The sequence below is a fragment of the Orycteropus afer genome, unplaced genomic scaffold (genome assembly GCF_000298275.1).
Source record: "Orycteropus afer afer isolate SDZICR_OR568_19922 unplaced genomic scaffold, OryAfe1.0 scaffold00113, whole genome shotgun sequence".
Classification (NCBI taxonomy): domain Eukaryota; kingdom Metazoa; phylum Chordata; class Mammalia; order Tubulidentata; family Orycteropodidae; genus Orycteropus; species Orycteropus afer.
Genome location: NW_006921700.1, coordinates 8464658 through 8473696, shown reverse-complemented (window position 1 = coordinate 8473696; position 9039 = coordinate 8464658).

Sequence of the window (9039 nt, the reverse complement as noted above, 5' to 3'; positions counted from 1 at the left end):
GGCGCGGGATCGGGCAGTGTTTCGTTCTTCTGTGCATGGGGTCACTATGAGTCGGAAACGACTAGACGGCACCTAACAACAGCAACAACATGTCTGAGATATACTGCTGGAATAAGTATAAGAAATGATTCTTGCCCTCAAGGAATTCACATTTACTGTGATTGTAATATGGAGAACACAATCAGAAAATAATAAATAATGTCATATAAAATATTCTAAATGAAATGCAATCCATGTAGGGTGGTGGAAAGGGCAATGACATGCCTCAAGTACCAGCTCAGGTTCCACTACCTGTTCAAACATTGGAAAATCATTTCATTTGTCTGGGCCTCATTACTTCATCTTTTAAATGGAGTGGCATAAAGTAGGGATTAAGTGAAGGTCCTGGACCCCACAGACTTAGATCTGTCTCAGTGACCAGCTGATAGCTGTACTTTTCATGAATTAGAAGAAAGACATTCTTTCCTCAGGGCTCATGCTTGGCTTGTGAGCAAAGCATAAATCTGATCTCAGAACTCACTTGGCCCTTCCTGAGCACCTTTGTACAATGATTAAACCACACAACCACAGTGTGACAGTCCTAGGTCTATCTTAGCTCTTATACTTACTCACTATCTTATCTTTAGCAAGTTATTAAGTATCCTTAAGTTCAGTTTTCTCACCTGTAAAATGGGAATGGTAATAATAAGATCTATTTAATAGCGTCATTTTGTGGGTTAAGTGCTATAATAGATAGAAAGTACTAAGCATTCAATGTTGGTTATCTGTAAGACTACCAGATAATTTTGAAAATGTCAGGATGTTCTGAGCAAACAATGCATTGTTGAGAGTCAAGAAGGGGAGGGGCTCACCATGAGCAAGACATGACTTTGTGGAGGAGATGTTCATCCCTTGAAGGATGGCTGTAATTTTGATACGTACACATTGGGATAATACATTCCTGGCAGGGGAACTTCATCAAGGGCAGGGTGAGCACAGTGTGTGAGACCATGAGTGAGCAAATTAAACTGATTGGAATAGAAATTACATATTGGGAGAGTAAAGTGGAAGGCATGAGGATTCTGATGTTTCAAATGAGTGTGTGTGTGGTCTTTTTCCATTTGGAGCAAAGAAGAATGAAGAACTTCAAAGATGTATGGAAACAACTGGTCCAAAGGACTAACGGATCATGCAAACCTTGGCCTCCACAACCCTCAGACCATAAGTAGATGGTGCCCAGCTATGATTATTGATCACTCTGACTTGGACAACATCAGGGTCACTGGATAGAGATTGGTTGAAGCCTTGAGACATGACCCTTAGTTATTCTTCAAGCCTAGGTCTGAACTTACCCCTATAGCTCAACTTTCAGCCAAACAATAGACAGATCTATAAGGTGAACAATAACAATAGGGAGGTAGCACTCCTTAGAACAATCAACCATTCAAGATCAAAAGGACAGTAGTTGCCCAAGGACAAAGTTCAGAAGGCAGGAAGGGATAGGAAAGAAGGAGGAATGCAAATAGGAAAAACACTGGGAAGAAGTGTGATGAATGATGCTACATTGCTGGGATTGTGGTCAATTTTATGAAACAAAATGTGTGTGCATTGTTGAATTGAAAACTGATTTGCTCTGTAAACCTTCACCCATATCACAATAAAAAGTTTTTCTTTTTTTCTGGGGAAAAACAACAAAAAAAAAAGGAGTTGTGAGAAGGGAACTGATGGCTAAAGAAATTCTGCGATTCTAGTTCCATAGCCCTAGAAAAATGAAACATTCAAATTACCCCTTTTAGTTCTCAGGCTGACACCTGTGTTCTTCCAGGGAAGAAATATCATCGGGAATGCAAATGCCCTCATTCATCTCAGACGCATCTCAGACAAACAAGGTAATGGCCCAGCAAAGAGAATCAAGATCACAGGATCCTTTGAGATCTCGTAGAATCCTGACTTCTTTGATGAATCGAATCATTAATATTCTCTGAGGTCTTAGTGAATGGTAGGAAATCCTTTGCCTATTCCAAAATTATTCTTGGCAACCTGGTTAAACTTTATTTTTTTCTTTTTTGGAGTGGGGAGAGTGGTTGGTCAATAATCATACATAGTCACCTCCAGAGAGATATGAACATGAACAAACAGACCATATTTTGAGGATGTGAAAATATTCATAAGCCTATCCGGTAGATAGGTGCTTGATACACATTATTTAAATGAATGAACTTGGTTTCTTGCTTTCATATACAATAATACCACACATTTCACATTAGAGAACATGCAAACGTACATTCTGTTATTAAGGTCAAAATAAAAATAGAAACTATTTTGTGGAGTAGGGGAGAGAACACTGGAAAAGAGATTCTAATATTTAGATTCAAGTTCAATTTCTATTAACTATAAGTATGATGTTATTTAGGAGCTCTGGTAGCATAATGGCTAAAGCACTTGACTGCTAACCAGAAGGCTGGCGGTTCAAACCCACCAGCCACTCCTCGGAAGGAAGGTTGGGCAATCCTACTTCCGTAGTGATACTGCCTCGGAAACCCAAGGAGGGGTCGCTATGAGTCGGGGCCAACTCGACGGCACATAACAACAACAACAACAACATGATGTTATTCAGATTTTCACCCACAAAATAAAAGTTCTGTGTTTTTGTGATAAGATAGCTGATTTCACTCTATCCTCATTCCTTTGTATTAGGTCTGTCTTTTCTCTCTGACAACTTTTTGAGTTTTGTCTGTTTTTGATATTCTGAAATTTTACTGCCATACGTCCAGATGTGTAGTCTGTAATCTTTTTCAGCTTTTCAATTTCTTGCAACCCAAAGCCTCTTGCTTGCTTTTCCTTTCCTTTTCTTTTTTTTAGTACAGGGACATGTTCAATTTGTTGTTGTTTTGTTTTTAAGTATTACCTCTTTTTCATTTTTTTCAGAATGCTATTTTTTGGAACTCCTAACATGTTTTCAGAATTTCTGGATCAAGTTTCCATATCACTTAATTTTTGCCTCATACTTTCTATCTCCTTATTTGTCCATACAAATTCAGCCTAACATCCAGCTCTCTGGTTTGTCCTTCAGCTCTACCTGTCTTAATAATATAGTCTTTAACATATTGATTGCATTTATTTAGATCCTTTAGCTAAACTTGTATCAATAGGCTCTGAGTTTGTCACTGCTTGAATTCCAATTGGAGTGGTTCCAACTCTATAACTATCTATGCATATGCCTCATAACTTCCTATCTCTACAGATCAGAAGTCAGAATTGATCCAAAGATCTAACAGACCTACCTATTGCATTTTTAGGGGAGTAGCAGCAACAGCTATACCTTTATATCTATTTTCATCTAAAACTGAAAAACATTTCCACAGAGTTAAAGTCTATAGAATTTTTTAAAATTATATGCAATGCATGGTATTTTTTTCTGGTGAATTTAATTCTTTGTAATCAGACTACAAGAAGAGAATCTCATTTATTCTACCATTTTTATGAAAAATAAATTTAAATAAAAGTTAATCCATGTTACTTCCCTGTGAGTGGAGTCTGTTGGGCTTTAGTGCTTATTTTTCCCCACTAATGAGGATGCTTCGAGGCTCAGGAGTGAATATTCCTTCTAAAATCACATAGAAGGTTAGAAAGTCATCTTGGGATTGTCCTTCAACATTTTTGAATTTCAATGTCCTCCACTGTAAAATGAAAATAATCATTATTGCCTTATATTGCCATTTTCAGAGTTAATGCATAGAAAAGTACCTCGCACAATTTCTTTTCCATAATCCATGCTCTATAAATGTTTGTTGGAAAGATAAGAGACTGAATCGCTATTGACTTCAAGACAACCTATACTTTTTTGAAAAAGTATTTATCTACAATATTTTCTTCCTCTTTTCTGGTAAAATTCAAATGCTCAGTCAATGCAGTTAAGATCCAAATAATTAAACATCCCAGTTAAATGAACTCTAGCTTAAATCCATTGCTGGGGAATTGATTCCAACCTAAAGTGATCCTATATGACAGAGTAGAACTGCCCCATAGGGTTTCAAAGGCTGTAATATTTAGGGAAACAGACTGCCAAATCCTTCTCCCATGAAGTGGTTGGTGAGTTCAGTGAAAAACTCAGGAGAATTAGGCTGGAAAATCTAGAAGGCATTTTTCCCTCTCAAGGAATTCTTTGAGGGACAGAAGAGTGGTGGTTATCTCTGCACAGGATACCTTGGACTAGCTGAGTAAATGCTGTGGAATCACCCAGTTTGAAGCGACCACTATTCCTGACAATCTTCTCTTGGGAGAGTAACTGTGCTCTTATAATCTGTCTGGAGCTCTCCAGAGGAGTTTGCTCCATTATGTGCCTTCTCAACTAATTATGTCCCTCCAAGAAATAACTGAGAAAAGAACACAAATACTTTTTAATTGGAAAAGCATTGAATCTACCTCCCACTCAATGGGGTTCTCTAGCACCCCTTTCCCCAGCCTCTTTTGGGTACTCTTGGGCAAATCAAGCTCACTATCTGACAAAAGGCACTTTTTTTTTTTTTTTTTTCCTTTTTGGGTCTAATTGTTAGGAATCCCTTCCATATATCGACATAAAAATCTGCCTATCACATCCAACCCTGGAAGCAATTGCAACATCATCCTGGTCAGTCTTAAAAGCATTCTTAAGCCACATTTTGTACCAGAAAGGGAACAAACTCATTGATTTAATGACAGCATTCACTTTCTCATTGGCAGTAGTTTTAAAATGCTGTTCTGAGGATTGTCCCTGCAGTTCAAGGTGGCCCAGTATGAACTGAGTCATTAAAGGTATGGAGGTGAGTGGGTGATGCCATCCTCATGGAGACTTGGCTGAATGATGAATAGTTTTGGGTTCTGATTTCAAAGGTACCCATTAATTACAAGGAATTGAGTCTTTTTCATGAGGACTCTGTTACAGATTCTCCTACCACCTCCTAACTTCCTTTTTCAAGCAAGTAAGATGAGTGCTTTTAATTTGGAAACAACTTTTTGTAATGGCCTTTTACGAGCTTTGGACCACCCTAAAAACACATTTTTTAATCCTATAATATTTCAACAGTTCTGGAGCAAGGAAAAACTGGTGAGAATGCCAACAAGTCTACTTCAGTAACTTGGTCTATGGAATCACTGTCTTTATCATGGGAAATTTCAAGGACGGCTTTTATAGTGTTCTTAATAAAACAAGAATACTAGTATCATTAGAATCAAATCTTGAAGAGGCTTGAACCACTGGCTCTTTACCATGGATGGATGAGAAGATGGTGGAGTAGAACCAGTCCCCAAATGAGGGTCAGGATACCTTGATTGGATTTCTGGCTCTGAAACTAACTGGCTGTATGTTATGCATGCACTTATATATTTTACAAAATAATTTTATAATTCTTTAAGTTATTTCAGGCATACAACTATACATTGAAACAAATTTTCCAGGTTTAAAATTTTCTCTTTGTTTTCATTTCTAGAAAATGTCAAATCACTGTTTGAAAAACAAATTGGAATCTGTACTAAAATATTTCATCTGACTAGTTCAGTTTTTGGTTTGTTTCTTTGTGTTTAGCCTGGCTTGTTGTTTATTTCCAAACAACACTGAAGCCCTGTTTTAGTTTTCCATGTGATTTAGAACTACACTGTCCAACATGTTGTTGTTGTTGTTGTTAGGTGCCGTCGAGTCCTCTCTGACTCATAGTGACCCCATGCACAGCAGAACGAAACACTGCCCAGTCCCGCGCCAGCTCCATGATCCTTGCTATACTTGAGCTCATCACCCCAGCCACTGTGTCAGTCCATCTCGTTCAGAGCCTTCCTTTCTTTCGTCGACCCTCCACCTTACCAAGCATGACATCCTTCTCCAGGGAATCGTCCCTTCTGACACCATGACCAAAGTAAGTGAGATGAAGTATGGTCATTCTCACCTCCAAGGAGCATTCCAGCTACACTTCTTCCAGGACAGATTTGTTATTTCTTTTAGCAGTCCATGGTACTTTCAGCATTCTTCACCAGCACCACAACTGAAAAGAATCAACTCTTCTTCGGTCTTCTTTATTCATTGTCCAGCTCTCACATGCATATGAGGTGGTTGAAAATACCATGGCTTGTGTCAGGTACACCTTAGTACTCAAGGAGACATCCTTGCACTTCAGCACTTGAAAGAGGTCCTTTGCAGCTGATTTGCCCAGTGCTATACTTCATCTAATGTCTTGACTGCTGCTTCCATTGGTGTCGATTATAGAACCAAGCAATACAGAGTCCCTGACAATTTCAATCTTTTCTCCATTTATCATGATGCTGCTTATTGGTCTAGTTGTGAGGATTTTTGTTTTCTTTATATTGAGATGTAATCTATACTGCAGACTGTAGTCTTTAATCTTCATCAGTAAGTGCTTCAAGTCATCCTCACTTTCAGCAAGCAGTTTTGTCATCAGCATATCACTGGTTGTTAATGATTCTTCCTCCAATCCTGATGCCACGTTTTTCTTCATATAGTCCAGCTTCTCGGATTATTTGCTCAGCATATAGGTTGAACAAGTATGGTGAAAAGATATAACCTGGACACACTTCCTTCTTGATTTTAAACCATGCAGTGTCCCCTTGTTCTGTTCTAACAACAGCCTCCTGGTCTATGTACAGGTTCCTCATGAGTACAATTAAATGTTCTGGAATTCCCATTCTTCTCAACATTATCCATAATTTGTTATGATCCACACAATCAAATGTTTTTCCATAGTCAATAAAACACCAGTAAACATGTTCTGGTGTTCTTTGCTTTGAGCCAAGATCCATCTGACATCAGCAATGATATCCCTCATTCCACGTCCTCTTCTGAATCCAGCTTGCATTTCTGGAAGTTATCTGTCAATATACTACTGTAATAGTTTTTGAATTATCTTCAGTAAAATTTTACTTGTGTGTGATATTAATGATATTGTTTAATAATTTCCACATTCTGTGGAATCACCTTTCTTTAGAATAGATACAAGTATGGATCTATTCCAGTCAGTTGGCCAAGTTACTGTCTTCCAAATCTCCTGGCATAGCCAAATGAGCACCTCCAGTGTGGCATCCATTTGTTGAAACATCTCAATGGGTAGTCCATCAATTTCTGGAGCCATGTTTATCACCCCTTTCTTCAATGCAACTTCAACTTCTTCCTTCAATACTGTTGATTCTTGATTATATGCCACCTTCTGAAATGGATGAACATCAACCAATTATTTTTGGTACAGTGACTCTGTGTATTCCCTCTGCCCTCTTTTGATTAGCTACTAATCACTTGTAGCTTTTTAAATTAAATTAAAATTTTACTTTTAATTTCTCAATAACTCTAGTCATATTTCAAGTCTTTCGTAGCCGTATCTGAACAGTGGTTACCATATAGGACAGTGCAGATAAAGAACACTTCCATCATCACAGAAATTTCTACTAGACAGCACTGATTAGTTGTTGTTGTTATGTGCTATCAAGTCAGCCCTGACTCATAGCGATCCCTCCTTGGGTTTCTGAGGTGGTATCACTATGGAAGTAGATTGCCCAAACTTCCTTCTGAGCACTGGCTGGTGGGTTTGAACTACCAGCCTTCTGGTTAGCAGTCAAGTGCTTTAGGTACTGTGCTACCAGAGCTCCTGGCATTGATTTAGAACATTGAAATTCCAGGGATCTAAGAAGCCAGTGCAACTGAGGCCCATAAAATTAAGTTAAAGTCAGACCAGAGGAAGCCCAGGGCACTGTAAAGAGCTCTGTGCTCAAAGTTTGGAGACATGGATTCTAGTCCAGACTCCAGCATGACTTGTTTGAGACTTCAGGCAGGTCCTCTGACTTTTCAAGATTTGATTCCTCATCATTAAAATGTGGATAATGGTCATTACATATCTTTGCCTCATAATATGATGAAGATAAATGTAGATTTTAAAGTGATTATAGGTGTGAAAGTGTGTGTAAAAACAAAATGTCATTATTATTGTTAATAATAGACTTCTGAAGTCTCACCATCAGAGTCCTGGGGCTCTAATCTATGGGACTACTTTATAATGAGATCTTTTGGGAATCCCAGTAATCAAATTTCTTTGGATACCATTCAAATTGGACTTGAATCATAGTATTAGAGATATTAGAACTGGAAAGAATCACTATACACCCTGTCTACCTTTCTCATTTTACAAATAAGGAAAAGGAGTCACAGAGAAAGAGTGACTTGCCCCAGGTCACTCTGCTGCTACAAAGTGTAAGAGTTGGAGTAGGAGCCCATTGCTTTGCCCACTGTACACTCTGAATTCTCCTTTAAACAGAGGGCGCACAAATCAAATCCACGTCTTCCCTTCATTGCCTCCATAGCTATAGCTTGATTCCTCCTCATTTCACTCCTCGAGTCACACATTATAGAATATTTTCCTCACTTTCAATTTGCCACTCCTCTCCAGTGTGATCTCCATTCCATAACAACTTCCACATTTACAGCTCAGAGACATTGATGACTTTTTTCATGTTGTGCTACCATTATTGTGATCCTTTTCCAGAATATTCCACCCCCATTAGCATAAACTCAATGCCCCACAAGCAAAATCTTCCCCTTTCTCCCTCCCTCCTACCCCTGGTAACCACTAATAATCTTCTAACATATATGTATATTCCTACACACACACTATCTAGGAATGCCCCCCGCCCCAATCCTGGGTAATAAACAAAGAAATTTCCCTTCCATGTAAAAACCTTTCCTTGACTTTTTAACAGTAGTGGAAATTCAATATTTGTCCGTCTTTGATTGATTTATTTCACTCAGAATAATGTCCTCCAAGTTCATTGTTGTTGTTATGTGCCGTCGAGTCAGCCCCAACTCATAACGACCCCTCCTTGGGTTTCCGAGGCAGTATCACTGTGGAAGTAGATTGCCTCATCTTCCTTCCTAGGAGTGGCTGGTGGGTTTGAACCACCAGCCTTCTGGTTAGCAGTCAAGTGCCTTAGGCACTATGCCACCAGAGCTCCTCTGATACACTGATACATGACACATAATTACATATTATTAATGTTGTGCTTTTAACATGCAATTTAATATTAACTAGT